Genomic DNA, 16,463 nt, shown 5'->3' with positions numbered 1-16,463 from the left:
TAAAAATATTTTCAATTAGGTTTGAACATGTCTCTGAAAAAAAAAAAAATAAGTGGACTTACTATTTAGATACACAAAGATTTATTTAGCCAGTAGTTAAGAGCTTAACGGAAGCTTAGTTCCTCATATTCAACTTTCATGTACCTAAAGTATCTACCTTCTCCTAGAACCTAGAAAAATGATCTTCCTTCATGAAGAGTTTTTAGAGGATGGGTAAACATTCCTGTAAATTTCCTATAACTGGATTAGTTTTGCTTTTTTTCCTAGTAATAGCTGAGGCTACATTTTCTTGGAATTTTCTTTCCTGTGAAATACAAGGTGAGATGTGCCTGTGTGCTAAGTTGCATCAGTTGTGTCCGACTCTTTTCGACCCTATAGACTGTAGCTTGCCAGCCTCCTCTGTCCATGGGAATTTCCAGGCAAGAATACTGGAGTGGGTTGCCATGCCCTCTTCTACCAGCTCTTTCTGACCCAGGGATCAAGCTCACATATCTTATACCTCTTGCATTGGCAGGCAGGTTCTTTACTACTAGTGCCACCTGGAAAGCCCTTATGTAATACTTTATAATTAGGAAAAAGACATTTAAAAAAAGAACATTTGGAAGGGCTGTTCTGATATAATTCACTCCTGCTATGAAATAAAAGGGTAAACCTGATATGCACAATTACCACTCTGTTACCCTTTTTTTTTTTTTTTTTTTGTCAATGGTCCTTGCTACTCCAAGAATCCAAATTATTAATACTTTCTTACCTTTCTTTCTCCTCATTTGTATATGTATAAATTTGAGAGTTGAGAAAAGAGTACAACAACAAAAAGAGAATGATTCAAACTTTGTGGACTACATTTTAAGACCCAGGTAAAGAAGTTTCATTTCTAGGCTGGGTCTATTGTAGAAACACATGCTTCTTAAAAATGCATTTATTTAATAAACATTGATTAACTGTACTCCTTGTTAAGGTTATATTGAGTTTAATTAAAATGGTCAACAATTAAAGTATTAAATAAAAATTTTTCTGCCCTGTTAAAGTCTACAATCTACTAGGGGGAAAATGGAAATAGAATTATAATAAATATTATCATTGCTAAAATGGAGCTTTGATGAAGAGCTGGAGAAAGTAGACCAGAGGATAGAAGAGTCTTCAAAAAGTAGGTAAAGTTTGAAACATGAACAGGACCTATGGAGAGGGAAGAAAAAGTGATTGGGGATCAGGGAGATGCGTCTATTCCAAAAGAAGAAATAGACTCCATAAAGAAAAAAAGGCAAGATGGAATATGACGATTTGTGGGATTAACAAGGCAACAGATGAATAACTTAGATTTTCCCTTTTATTACAAATTATAAAGTATTTTTAAAATAAGCACTGCTCTCTATTTAATCCATGCCACTGTATTAAAAGTAACAAGAATGATTTTTTAATGATGTTTACCAGCTGATTTATTATACTTTAGAATTAAATGGCTTTCCTCTTTTGGGAGAAATTTCCTAAGAAATTTCTGATTTATGTCTTTAGAAAGTTTAATATATCTAGTGATAGGAAGGAACAACTTAACTTCATAACAAGCATGACACCGAAAATAACATATGGAAGGTTGTTATTGGCATTTTCTCATTGCAGCTGATTCTTCCCTATGTCCACTGGATCCCAAAGTATATTTAGTTAAGAAAGCAATATGGGATTGAAATAGAGTGAAGTTTATAAACCTGAACAAAGAGAATATCAGTCAGTTAGTCAGTTCAGTCGCTCAGTCATGTCTGACTCTTTGCGATCCCATGAACCGCAGCAGGCCAGGCCTCCCTGTCCGTCACCAACTCCCGGAGTTTCCCCAAACCCATGTCCATTGAGTCGGTGATGCCATCCAGCCATCTCATCCTCTGTCGTTCCCTTCTCCTCCTGCCCTCAATCTTTGCCAGCATCAGGGTTTTTTCAAATGAGTCAGCTCTTTGCATCAGGTGGCCAAAGTATTAGAGTTTCAGTTTCAACATCAGTCCTTCCAATGAACACCCAGGACTGATCTCCTTAGGATTGACTGGTTGGATCTCCTAGCAGTCCAAGGGACTCTCAAACAGAATATAATCATGCATAAACTTTTCTAAGAAACAGAGTGTCTATACATATATATTTTTTTCAGTATCACATAAAGGTTGCTAAAAATAAAATATTCTGAAAGACAATTATACTAAGAATTTTCTCAAATCTCCCTAAAGAAACATCCATTCCCAACCAAACAAAAGGCATTTATTACCTTATTCATTTATTTAATGAACATAAATTTATTAAAGGTCTACTAAATGGTACCCCACTCCAGTACCCTTGCCTGGAAAACCCCATGGACGGAGGAGCCTGGTGGGCTGCAGTCCATGGGGTCGCGAAGAGTCGGACACGACTGAGCGACTTCCCTTTCACTTTTCATTTTCATGCATTGGAGAGGGAAATGGCAACCCACTCCAGTGTTCTTGCCTGGAGAATCCCAGGGACGGGGAGCCTGGTGGGCTGCCGTCTATGGGGTCCAACAGAGTCTGACACGACTGAAGCGATTTAGCAGCAGCAGCAGCATGTGCTTGGCACTATTCTCGGTACTAAAAATCTATCAATGAACAAAGTACTGACAGATTCTGGTCATAAGAGATGGACATTTAACACTAAAATAAGCAATCAATTGCAATCAATTACATATCCGGTATTCATGAATGTTGTTATATTTTTGTTTAGTTTTGTTTCTCTAAAGTTAGGTTAACCAGGCCTTCTCAGCTAATCTCATTTTTCTGTAGTTTCTATTAAGAGTAGATGGATAATTTCCATCAAAACCCTCAAATTCACGGTAATGGAATAACAACAAATATCCAAGGGGAGAGAGTATCTTTGTTCTACATTATCCTGTTCCAGATCTTGAAAAGATGAAATAATTCCCAACTCATTTCTGTGTTTTTTTGCTGTGTGTACTCAGTAATGTCCAACTCTTTGTGACCCCTTGGACTGTAGCCCGCCAGACTCCTTTGTCCATGGGATTTTTCAGGCAAAAATACAGGAGTGGGTTGCCATTTTCTCCTCCAGGGGAATATCTCCAACCCAGGGGCTGAAACTGCATCTCTCACATCTACATTGCAGGAAGAATTCTTTACCTGCTGAGCCACCAGGAAGACCATTTCTGTGTCTATCATAATCCAAACCAGACATAAATGGTATACACAGACACACCAAGAAAAAAGAAATAACCAATGTCACTTATGAATACAGATCCCAGGTCCTAAGTGTAAGAGCAAATCAAATCCAGAAATCTATTTAAAGAGCCAAGCATCATGAGCGAGTAGAATATATTCTAAAAATGTCAAATTGGGTGAACACCAGGACATTTGGTAGACTATTCTAATAAATTACAAAGATAAAAGAGAAAAACTACATGTGTAACATGCTTTCTAAAGCATTTCATGAAATTTAACAGTTACTTTAAAAAAATGACTTTTGTAATCTAAAAATAGGGGATTTCTTAATATTATAAAGGTTATAATTTTTAAAAATCCAAATATAAAAAAATGTCTATATAATTATTGCTCCTGATTTTCCTCTACAAAGAAGATACTGTCTGTTACTCTTTAGCATAGAACCAGTAGTCCTATCAAACACAATGAGGAAATAGCACATATGAGAAAGAAGAGACAAAATGATTTTTATCTACAAATGATAGTTTTCTATATAGTTTTATTATCTACACTATTAGCATGCATTAAAGCCATTCAGTAGGTGGTCAGATAAAAGATAATCATAACGAAAGCAATAGTTTCAAACAATAAAAATAGCAGCTAACATGCATTTAACACAGTAAGCTAAGCTAAGCTAAGTCACTTCAGTCATGTCCAATTCTGTGCGACCCCAGAGACGGCAACAAGCAATTTTAAAATGTGTTTTCCAGGTGTACAGCATTTAATTCTTTGGGAAACTTCATGAGGTGAGTATCATTAATAACTTCTAACACAATAGAAATACAGTCCTTTTCACAAAGAAAGACTGAGGGGGAAAAGGATGCAAAGAAGAGTAAAACTAAAAGGGAATGTATCCTACTTATACTATGAATTCTCATTCTTTATTGAATATTATAAAGCAAGTTTTGACTATGTAAACAAATATAAACAGAAAGACTCAATGGTGTAATTACTATCAAATTAATCTGAAAGTAAAATATAATGACTATTAGAATCCCAACAAAGATGGTTTAATTGAAAGTGGACAACCTGTTTTGGAAAAGGAAATATACACAAATAATTGGGAAATTTTTAGGCAAAATAATAAAAAACATCTCTTATGAGCCAAATCATACCAAAAAATAATTAAATGCTATTTTACTAGGACTAGACTGATATATTCATTAATAGAAGAAAATTTAAAGTGTAGAAATTGAATATAAAGTTTTTAATATGTGCTATCATTAAACTGTACAGATATAAAATTTTTTAGAAAAAGTCATTGACTAATAAATTATGTTTGTACCCCATATGCAGAAAAATAAATTATGAATATTAAAAATCTTAGCATGAAAATTAAACTAGAAAAGGGTCAAGTTGACATGTATATGGAATCTTACAAATAATCTTGAAGAAGGGAAAGTCTTCCTAGGCAAAAAACAAACAAACAAACAAACAAAACAAATCCAAATCCAAAGAGAAAAAACCCAGTTTAATGATTTTTCGTAACTGAACTTTTAAGTGTCAGTTCTGTTAGTCCCATGGGATTATTTACCAAGGAGAGTGCATTTGTTGATTTATTCATAGCACGGTAAGTATCCATATACAAATGGATTATTTTAAATCAGAGTCAAGGTACTCATCTTACCTCTAATTATAATGCAAGTTACTTAAGGAGTAGAAGTCGTAGAAGAAACAAATATTTTTAAGATGGAATTACTTCTGAATACTTTTACATGCTAATACGGAAATTCACCATGGAAGAGTAGTGGGTTTTTTTAAGAAGAAGAAAATGATATCCTAATCTCACAAAGTCCATATTTTCAAACAGCTATATGGAAATTTGTATATTATACCGGGGTTAAGTAAGGACTCTAAAGGTAACATTTTACAGAACAACAACATTTGATTGCTAAGCTCTATCTTTTTTCCCTTCTCAAAGCACTTTATGCAATTCATCATGGCAAAATTAACACAGATAACATTCCCAGCCAGAGATCAAAAACAATTCCTCTGCCATCACAAATCCTCTAAAACCTCTTCCAAAGAAATTATTTAATCCAGACATTACTCTAAACAAATCATGAAGATATTGCAATACTATCAGTATAAAACTTCTGATAAAATGAATAATGGTGACTATGAAGAAGAGTGCCTTCTTGTTTGTTGATACTGTCATGAAATACCTTATACTTTAATTTCAATTTACAGAAAAAGATAAAGTTTGATAACTTTTACAGTAGACTTTACAACTCAACATAATCCTCATCATAATAAACTTCACCTTTATGAACCACTACTGTTCTATGTTACAATAAGCATTTATATATTAATATATTTATAATATATAATTTTTCTGTATGATAGGTGTGTGTATACAACTTGCATCTAAACAAGGTAAAGATGTTTATATTCATCTTTATATTCCCAAGCAATTTAAAAAGTCAGTTGACATCATTAATATAATTGACCTATGACAGTTATGCCTTTATAAAGCTAAATCACTTTTAGAACAAGCGTTTAGAGAGAATCTTTCACTTGGGTATCATATACTAAAGAAATGTTTTATTCAATATGTAATAGTAGTAATTAACTAAATTGCATGGGCCTTTTGTGGTAAAAGAAAAATGATGAATACCTCCCCAATTTTCAAGGGTTTTCAAAGCATATGTGAGACTAAATAATTGAATGGCTTTGCTAATTTTTCTCAGCATGTATACTTATAATTGCAATTATCTTTTCAAGGTAATGGTTCAGTATTTATTTTACTGTTTTAAATTATTCTTGAGGTGTTTATTGTTTCATAAGGTTTTAGCTTCCCACAACGTTCATAATAGTTAAAATAGGATAGCTAACAGTAATTACAACTCAGCTAGTCACCCTTTTTGTCTCTTCTAGAAATTATGTCCTCTTTCCACAAACACAAGAAATCTCTGAAGCTACTTTAGTTTTTCTCAGCAGTTGTATGTTGGCTAAAATGTTAGTTAGTTCTTTCTTAATCATTTGAAATTGGTCAGTATTTGCAAAAGTGGCTGTGGTCTTCAAAAACAGTTTTTCTTTTGCAACAGAGCTGCTCCAACAGGAGGCCAGATCAAGTCCATATTCTTCAGAAATAATATTGCTGAACAATATAAATATGAGAAAGATATGTTGCTCATATTTTCTCACTTTCACTACCCTTTAGAAATAAATATTCTAAGTAAAATAAAATTTTCAGATTAAGACTGATGTATTAATGGTGATAAGATCACATTTCACAGTAATAGATAAGCATGTATAGACGTTGTTGTTTAGTCGCTAACTAAATGACTTTGTGTCTGACTTTTTGCAACCCCATGGACCATAGTCCACCACACTTCTCTGTCCATGGAATTCTCCAAGCAAGAATACTGGAGTGGGGTGCCATGCCCTCCTCTATGGGATCTTCCTGACCCAGGGATCAAATTTGTGTCTCCAGCATTCCAGGCAGATTTTTTACCACTAAGCCACTGGGTCGTTCCTTTCACCTTAAGCAAGATCTAATGCTCATATTAGAAAAGATCATAATGCTGGGAAAGACTGAAGGCAGAAGGAGAAGGGGAAAACAGAGGATGAGATAGTTGGATGGCATCACTAACTTGATGGACAGGAATTTGAACAAGCTCTGGGAGTTGGTGATGGACAGGGAAGCCTGGCATTCTGCAATCTTAGGGTCACAGAATTGGACATGACTGAGCACCTGAACTGAACTGAATGTTCATATTGATTTGGCCAAAAAATTCTCTCAGATTTTTTCCATAATATGTTATGGAAAAACCCAAATGAACTTTTTGGCCAACCCAACACATGAAATGTAAATTTAAGTAAACATAAGGTGCCTTGGCTGCACAGATAAAAGAAACATAGCTAAATTAGTATAGTATGATAATATATGTTGTTTTTTAGTCACTAAGTCATTTCCAACTCTATTGCTGCCCTATAAACTGTTGCCTGCCAGGTTCCTCTGTCCATGGGATTTCCCAGGCAAGAATACTGGAGTGGGGTGCCATTTCTTTTTCCAGGGGATCTTCCCGACCCAGGGATTGAACCCATGTCTCCTGTGTCTCCTGCTTTGGCAGGTGGATTCTTTACCACTAAGCCACCTGGGAAGCTCAACAGATAGAATAATGGCCTCTAAAGATATCAAGTTCTAATTAACTTCTGGAACCTGTAAATGTTAAATTGTACAGGAAAAGGGTACCTGCAGCTGTGAGTAAGTGAAGAATCTTGATATTACTCTAGATGATCACTCAAGAAGTCAAAGTGTTAGTAGCTCAGTCCAGTCTGACTCTTTGCGATCCCATGGACTGTAGCCCACCAGTCTCCTCTGTCCATGGAATTCTCTAGGCAAGAATACTGCAGTGGGTAGCCATTCATTCTCCAGGGGATCTTCCCAATCCAGGGATAAAACTGGGATCTCCTGCACTGTAGGCAAATTCTTTACCAGATGAGCACTAAATGTAGTCACAAGTATCCTTACAAGAATGAGGCAGAGGGATATTGGTTAGAAGAGGAGAAGATAGTGGGACCATGGAAGCAGACATTGAAATAATGCAACCACAAGCCAAAGAAATTGACAGCCACTGAAAGCTTGGAGAAGCAAGGAAAGTACTTGCCCCCTTGTGACTCTGAGGCACAGGACCTTGTGGACAAATTGATTTCAAACCAGTGAAATTGATTTTGGACTTCCAACCTGAGGAACTGTAAGAAGATATTAATAAATGTATGTGGCTTTATGCCACAACATTGGTCAGTTCAGTTCAGTCGCTCAGTCATGTCCGACTCTTAGCGACCCCATGGACCATAGCACACCAGGCCTCCCTGTCCATCACCAACTACTGGAGTTTACTCAAACTCATCTCCACTGAGTCAGTGATTCCATCCAACCATCTCGTCCTCTGTCATCCCCTTCTCCTCCTGCCTTCAATCTTTCCCAACATCAGGGTCTTTTCAAATGAGTCAGCTCTTCACTGAGGTGACCAAAGTATTGAAATTTCAGCTTAAACATCAGTCTTTCCAATAAACACTCAGGACTGATCGCCTCTAGGATGGACTGGTCGGATCTCCTTGCAGTCCAAGGGACTCTCAAGAGTCTTCTCCAACACCACAGTTCAAAAGCATCAATTCTTTGGCGCTCAGCTTTCTTTATAGTCCAACTCTCACATCCATACATGACCACTGGAAAAACCATAGGCTTGACTAGACAGACCTTTGTTGGCAAAGTAATGTCTCTGCTTTTTAATATGCTGTCTAGGTTGGTCATAACTTTCCTTCCAAGGAGTAAGCATCTTTTAATTTCATGGCTGCAATCACAATCTGCAGTGATTTTGGAGCCCAAAAAAATAAAGTCTGACACTGTTTCCACTGTTTCCCCATCTATTTCCCATGAAGTGATGGGACCGGATGGCATGATCTTAGTTTTCTGAATATTGAGCTTTAAGCCACCTTTTTCACTCTCCTCTTTCACTTTCATCAAAAGGCTTTTTAGTTCCTCTTCACTTTCTGCCATAACGACGGTGTCATCTGCATATCTGAGGTTATTGATATTTCTCCTGGCGATCTCGATTCCAGCTTGTGTTTCTTCCAGCCCAGTGTTTCTCATGATGTACTCTGCATATAAGTTAAATAAGCAGGGTTGACTATATACAGCCTTGACGTACTCCTTTTCCTATTTGGAACCAGTCTGTTGTTCCATGTCCAGTTCTAACTGTTGCTTCCTGACCTACATATAGATATCTTAAGATGCAGGTCAGGTGGTCTGACATTCCCATCTCTTTCAAAATTTGATGTGTGGATTACAACATTGTTAATAATCACATATTAGTACAAGTAGGAAAGCAGTAGAGAAGGTATTACAGAGAAAAACTTGAGTACAGTCATGAAAGTAGGAAGTAGATGAGAGGTACTGGGCACCGAAATAATTCTGCATTATTTGGGAGGAAAGAATGGATGAAGATGAGGGAGCTGAGGCTCATTTCAGAGACAAGGAGAAGATCAATGTTTTGTGGCAGTCCAGATGGGAGAGGACTTTGAAGGAGAATGGATACATGTATTTGTATGGCTGAGCCCCTTCTCTGTTCACCTGAAACTATCATAACATTGTTAATCGGCTATCAGTTCAGTTCAGTTTAGTTGCCCAGTCGTGTCCGACTCTGCGACCCTATGGACTGCAGCAAGCCAGGCCTCCCTGTCCATCACCAACCTCTGGAGTTTACTCAAACTCATGTCCATTGAGTTGGTGATGCCATCCAACCATCTCATCCTCTGTCATCCCCTTCTCCTCCTGCTCTCAATCTTTCCCAGCATCAGGGTCTTTTCAAATAAGTCAGCTCTTCACATCAGGTGGCCAAAGAATTGGAGTTTCAGCTTCAACATTAGTCCTTCCAATGAATATTTAATACTGATTTCCTTTAGGATGGGCTGGTTGGATCTCCTTGCAGTCCAAGGGACTCTCAAGAGTCTTCTCCAACACCACAGTTCAAAAGCATCAATTCTTTGGTGCTCAGCTTTCTTTATATAATCAGCTATATTCTTATGTAAAATAGTTTTGTTTTTTTTTTTAAAGACATTGAGACATTTAGTTGCTTCCATGATCTGGCTATTGTAAATAGTGCTTCAAAGAACACGGGGGTGCATGTATCTTTCTGAATTATGGTTTTCCCTGGGTATATAAAGAAGATGTAGTATCTATATACAATCAAATGTTACTCAGCCATAAAAGGCTTCCCTGGTGGTCAGCTGGTAAGGAATCCACCTACAGTGTGTAAGACCTGGGTTCAGTCCCTGGGTTGGCAAGATTCCCTGGAGAAGGGAACGGCTACCAGTATAATACCTACTCCAGTATTCTGGCCTGGAGAATTCCATGGACATGAGTTCCAAAGAGTCAGACACAACTGAATGACTTTCACTTTCAGCCGTAAAAGAGAAGGAAATTGTGCCTTTTGCAGAGACATGGTTGGACCTAGGGCCTGTCATATAGAGTAAAGTAAGTCAAAAAGATTAAAACAGATATATATTAATGCGTATGTGTGGACTCTAGAAAAATGGTATAGATGAACTTATTTGCAAAACAGAAATAGAGACACAAATACAGAGAACAAATGCATGTATACCAGGAGGAGCAGGTGTGGGATGGACTGGGAGATTGGGATTGACATATATACACTATTGATACTTACATAAAATAGATAACTAATGAGAACCTACTATATAGCACAGAAGACTTTACTCAGTGCTCTGTGGTGACCTAAATGAGAACAAAATCCAAGGAAGAGGGGATATATGTGTATGTATGGTTGATTTACTTTGCTGTACAGCAGAAGCTAACACAACATTGTAAAGCAACTACAATCCAATAAAAAATAAATGAAACACAAGGAGAATTCTGGGTGACTTTATCTGGTATGCTAAAGACATTATCCTGTACACATAGTTATCCAGAATTTTTAAGTAGGAGAGTAATCACCTATATTTCTTTATTTATATATATTATTTATTTTTATTATTTATACTCCACTCTGGGAAGTAATATAAAATAGTTTGGTGACACTAAATAAAGGAGGTAAGAGAAGCTGAAGAAGTAGAAGCAGGAACACTTCTTAAAAGGCCATCTTATATTTTCAAAGGTTCTGAATTAAAGTAGCAATGAAATCAAGGGAATGTTGTTTTGAGAAATATCAATATACAGCCAACAAAAATCAGAAAATCTACAGAGATAGTATGAAGAAGGGAGAGTAAACCTTAGATGAGTATTAATTTCTGATTTAAATGGTTAGGTTGAGGGTGGTGTCATTAACAGGTTTTTGTTGTTTAATTTCACTATGAGGCTTCCCTAGTGGCTCAGTGGTAAAGAATCTGACTGCTAATGCAGGAAACATGGGTTTAATCCCCGATCCAGGAAGATTCCCTGGAGAACGAAATGGCAACTCACTCCAGTGTTCTTGCCTTCGACAGAGGAGCCTGGCAGGCTACAGTCCATGGGGTCACAGAGAGTCAGACATGACTTAGCAACTGGACAACAACAACAAAAATTCACTCTGAGAAGCAGTTTGAAGGAGCAGATGCTTCCATTTTTAGACATGTTAAGTTGAAGAGACCCTTGGGGCTGTCCAGGACTGAGCTGGCTATACAAGTCTAACGCTAGTGAGAGAAGACACAGCTGGTGGAACATGCGGTTTGTCTTATCTATAGATTTTCAGAACAAAGTTAAGTTTTTGTTGTTTGTTTCTGTGTGTGAGTGTTTTTCTTACAAAACAGATTTCAAATTGATATATGAAAGATTTTTTGAGAAAACATTCGCTTGGATCTCTGGAGAAGAGAGATAACTGTTTGCACAAAATTTTCCACATTTGGTTTATTTTTGTTTTAATTGAAGGATATTCCTTTATAATGTCGTGATAGTTTCTGTTGTACAACAATGTGAATCATCTATGAGCACACACCTATTCCCTTCCTCTTGAGCCTCCCTCCTACCCCACACTTGGTTTTTAAGATGGTTTGTTAAGCCAAAGTGCCGTAGGTTTTGGAAATTCTAAAAAACATATTAAGTAAAATATTTCTGCTTACTTTAATAACTGCATGAATAGGTATTACAGATTGCATTCTTTCCAGCTTATAGGCATGCACACTGAGACTCAGAGGGGATTGTAAGTATGCAACCCAGAGAAATATTCTTAGTAAGTAGAAGTTAGAATTTAAGCTATACCATTTCTTTTATACATAATCCCAGTGTTCTTTCTACTCCAATTGGAGTAGATTGGAATAAGATATTTTACCTCAAAGCTAAATGATTCTTGTTCTTAAAATTTGTGAAACTGATTTTTTAAATCAGTTTTGTTAGTGCTATGCACCAAAACCAAAAATGTAACAGAAATCAAATTTAAAAACAAATTATAGCCCTACAATACTTAGGCCACCTGCTGTGAACAGTCAACTCACTGGAAAAGACCCTGATGATGGGGAAGACTGGAGGCAAAAGGAGAAGAGGGAGGCAGAGGATGAGTTGCTTGGATGGCATTACCAATTCGATGGGCATGAATTTGGGCAAACGTTGGGAGATGGTGAGGGACAGGGAGGCCTGATGTGCTGCAATCCATGGGGTCGCAAAGAATCGAACATGACTTAGCAACTGATCAGCAACAATAGTCCTATAACACACAGCACATTACCCTATATCAGGCTTACACTTGTCATTCACTGATTTGTTGTTTGACAATTTTGAGAGTTCACAATCAAACCAAGGTTAATTGCTGAATTTTTACTTTTAATAGATGAGATATACATAGCCAACTTATTATAACTTCCATTACAGAGAGATCCTTTGTTTCTGATAGACATTATTTATTTACCTAAGCAAATATTTGTGCTGTCACTCATAATTAAGTTTTTCCCAAAGGAACTCCAGCTGAGAACAGAAAACTTCTCATGAGAATCTGAAAGAGAATTTCCTTTTGCAAATCTGTGCAGTCTCATGGTCCTTATTCTTGGATTTGTTTTCCTTATTCAATGATGACATTATTTAGCTATGCTCCATACAAGCTGCAGAGGGAACTGTATTTTGTTACAGGAATATTTGAAAATACAATACAATCATAAAGGAACAGAGTTGACAATTGTCTTTCTCAAGAAACTGTTTTTTTACACATTATCAGTGCCTTGTTTTGTTTTTTGCTCTACATGGACACATTTTTAAAAACCATTTCTACCATTAGCCTGGTTCCCAAAAGCCTGGATTTGTTCTCACTCTTCACTGTCCCCAAGATTTTCAGTTGTCATAGTGACCATTTGGAGGATTAAAGTTAAGCAGTAGTTCTCCAGTAGACTTCAGGCCTAGACAAGCCAGCTGCTTCTCAGGGACTAGTTTATGTGGCTACAATTCACATATCCACCTCCATCCCAGCTAAGCATAGCCCTCAGTCTGTGGTGCTCTATTTTTCAATTATCAGTGATAACAAGTAAGCTTTAATATTTCAGTCAAGTCTTGTTGAATCTGAACAGAATTAGCTCCTCTGTCCATGGAATTCACCAGGCAAGAATATAGGAGTGGGCTGCCATTTCCTTCTCCAATTGATCTTCCTGACCCAGGGATTGAACTTGGGTCTCCTGAACTGCAGGCAGACTCTTTACTGACTGAGCTACCAGGGAAGCCTTTAATTAATATACAGAAACAAAAGATGTTCAAAGATGTTCAGAATACCATAGATGGTAATAAACCTGGAGCTAATCAATGGAAATGAAAATGAATGAGAAATTCTGAGAAATATTTGTGAAAATTTGTTTGCAGAAAAAGAATGGACTGAAGATAATAAAAAAGCTTTCAGGTCTGTAACACCGGGATATTAACTGCGTTGTTAACAGGAGTGGGAAAACCCGAAAAGAAAAGATGATTTAAATTCAAAATACATTCTATTTGAGAGTAAATTGATTATCTTAATAGCCATTCAATTTATTAAGTAAGAAACATATTGTATAAGATATTAGTGACATTACTGAGCATTAAAAAAGGGAAAACAGGAGTGACTGGATATGAATGTGAAATAGTTTTTTAGATGGTCTCTATGGAGAGATGTTTTATTTTTCAATGATATATTTATTCTAAAATGTTCACGCAAAATGGTTCCACTTATAGTTCCTCTATACCCCTTAATTATTATACCTTGAAGTCCTTTTCTTTCCAGGTCAGGTTCTGGTAAAATAGTTTTCTTCTAAGGGCAGGCCTTGTTAAGAAGAAGAGAATGATCCAGCATGTTTCAAAATGCTTCCTGTCCTTTCCTCTTGCCATAAGGGTTTTGTTTCTGTTTTTTTTTTTTTTTTTTTTTCTTGGATACACAGTGTAAGTATCTGATAGATCTTCTGAGAGTAAAACTCACAAAAGTATAGGGGCTTCCTTATGACTGGGTTCTCCTGGATATTTTCACTCTCACACTTGTCCACAGTGAGCTCCCACAATTCTTTAGTTACAGTTCAGGTTTTTCTATCCAGGTGCTGGTCTCCAGAGGTTCGGCTTGCTGGTTTCCATTCTGATAAGCTGTGATTCACTGTTTTCCTGTCTCTTTAATTTTGATGCATTGGTTTGCCCTGTGACGTTATCCTTCTGATGGATCTAAGAAAAGTTGTTGATGTTTTAGTTTGTTCAGCTTATTACTTGTTAGGAGTGATGACTTCTAACCTTCTTAAGTACATATCAGACATCTTAGGGCAAAAACATTGGTAATAGAAATCTATATAGTATGCTATATGAAATGGACAGGGCAATTATTATGCATATTTTATGCATGCTAAGAAGATTCTGGGAAGGATTAAATAATTAGCCCATGATCACACTTCAAAATTCAGCAAATATATGTTTTCAACAAATTTTGCCATTAATATTACACTTTGGATTTTCTTAGAAAATGGAACGTACATTTATAGAATTTTCAAAATTTCATAAGCTGGAGTACATATTTTTCAGATAGTTGCCATCTTGTAAGTCACCAATCAAGAATTCAAATGCATTTAAGTATTAGGCAAGTAAAACAAATGTGCAAAATGATATGAAATAGGCTGAGATAAAGCAAAAAGGGGTTCTGCCAGTGATGGGTAACTGAGGAGTGAATGCCTACCCCCCTTTTAAAGGCACTCAAGCACAAAGTTAGAAAAAAACAAGCTAAAATTCTGTAGCTGAACTTGTGCTCCAAATCACCAGTTTTTAAAACCTTTCTAAGTAATCAAATTTTATTTTGGGGGTGAAGTTTTTATTTTTAAAATGACACAAGACATAATTAGATTATGAGTTTCAATCATTTTGAATACATCCAAACATAAGAAATCAAGATTTACATCCTCAAACTACTGCATTGGTTCAAATCCAGGACTAAAATATCTCACACAGAATACCAAAATAGAAAATGGATACATTACCAAAAATAAAGTTGAAGGTAAATTATAAGACAAGCTAAAAATAAAACATATGGGAACCAAATATACTTATGATGAAAGGAATCTAATTATGGGACTAATACCCTTTTAAAATACTTTTTTTAGGTAAAACTATAATGTGTTAGTCTCTCAGTCTAAATGTCCAACTCTTTGTAGCCTGCCAAGCTCCTCTATCCATGGGATTTTCCAGGCAAGAATACTGGAGTCGGTCGCCATTTCCTTCCCCAGGGGATATTCCACCCAAGAATCGAACTCAGGTCTCCCACATTGAGGCAGACTCTTTACCATCTGAGCCATCAGGAGAGCCCAAAAATATAATATGAACTTTTGTAAACCCTACATCTTTTAAATCTCACAATAATGATATCAGTAATATAATTCTGTTCCTTAATCTTTAGAATCACATGGCATTACTATCATCAGTTTCTATAGCCCAAGTCATTTTTTAAAAATTTATCCTCATCATACAAATGTTCACTGTTGTCAATTATATTTCAGATTTCCCCCGTAGAATAAATTCCTTCTTCTGAAATTACATCTTTGTAAGTTCCTTTAGTGATAATCTAGTGGAAGTAAGCTCTATGCTTATTTTGTGTGAAATTGTCTTTACTTATCTCTTGATACTGAAAGAAAATTTCTTTGAATATGTTGGTTGGTATGTATTTGCCCTCTGAAATGATAATTCCATTTTCTTTTGCCTTTCATTGTTGCTATCGCTACTGTCAGACTCTGAAGGTAATTTCTACTTGCTTGTTTACTTTTTTTCCTCTAGGATCTTTATCTTGCATTTGCTATTTTCAGTTTTATGATCATGTGTTTGTGCATGTATTTTGTTTAACTTCTTTTTATTTAGGATTTCTGTGTTTTTGTTCAAGTATATAAAGCCCTCAATCTAATATTTATTTAATTATAGCCTCTCAACTTTCTATTTTATTCTTCTAGAACTCAACTGGATATGTTTTAGCATTCTCTTTGGATGTACTATGACATATAACCAACATTTCATGTATTTCCTTTTTAGTCTTTGCAGACCATGCAGTATTCTATGTAGCTCTGTCAGATCTATATTCCAATTTACTAATTTTCTCTTCAACTTCTATTTATCTAATTCATTAAAATATATGCAATATTAAACATAGATGACTTAAGACGTATTAGTAAAGATACTACTTACAGGATTTAGGGGAAACAACAAAGAATGGTGTAGTATCTAAGGGGGAAAAAAAATCTTGGGACACTTACTCCACATAAACCCGAAGGCATAAGAAAAGAGAGTGGTCATAAGAAGCTGGCAAGAAAGCTGCTTGTACAGCACTACCTAACAAGATTTCTGATCTTTGTAGAGTA

General features: G+C 36.1%; 1 protein-coding gene across 1 annotated transcript in view; it reads left to right on the top strand.

Moving 5' to 3' along the window:
* The window catches only part of PIK3C2G (phosphatidylinositol-4-phosphate 3-kinase catalytic subunit type 2 gamma), a 669,174-nt gene that overhangs the window by 70,007 nt on the left and 582,704 nt on the right, over nt 1-16,463 (top strand). The window lies entirely within an intron of this gene.

Source organism: Bos javanicus, chromosome 5 (assembly GCF_032452875.1).
Source record: "Bos javanicus breed banteng chromosome 5, ARS-OSU_banteng_1.0, whole genome shotgun sequence".
NCBI classification, from domain to species: domain Eukaryota; kingdom Metazoa; phylum Chordata; class Mammalia; order Artiodactyla; family Bovidae; genus Bos; species Bos javanicus.
This window is presented reverse-complemented; position numbering and strand designations above follow the sequence as displayed.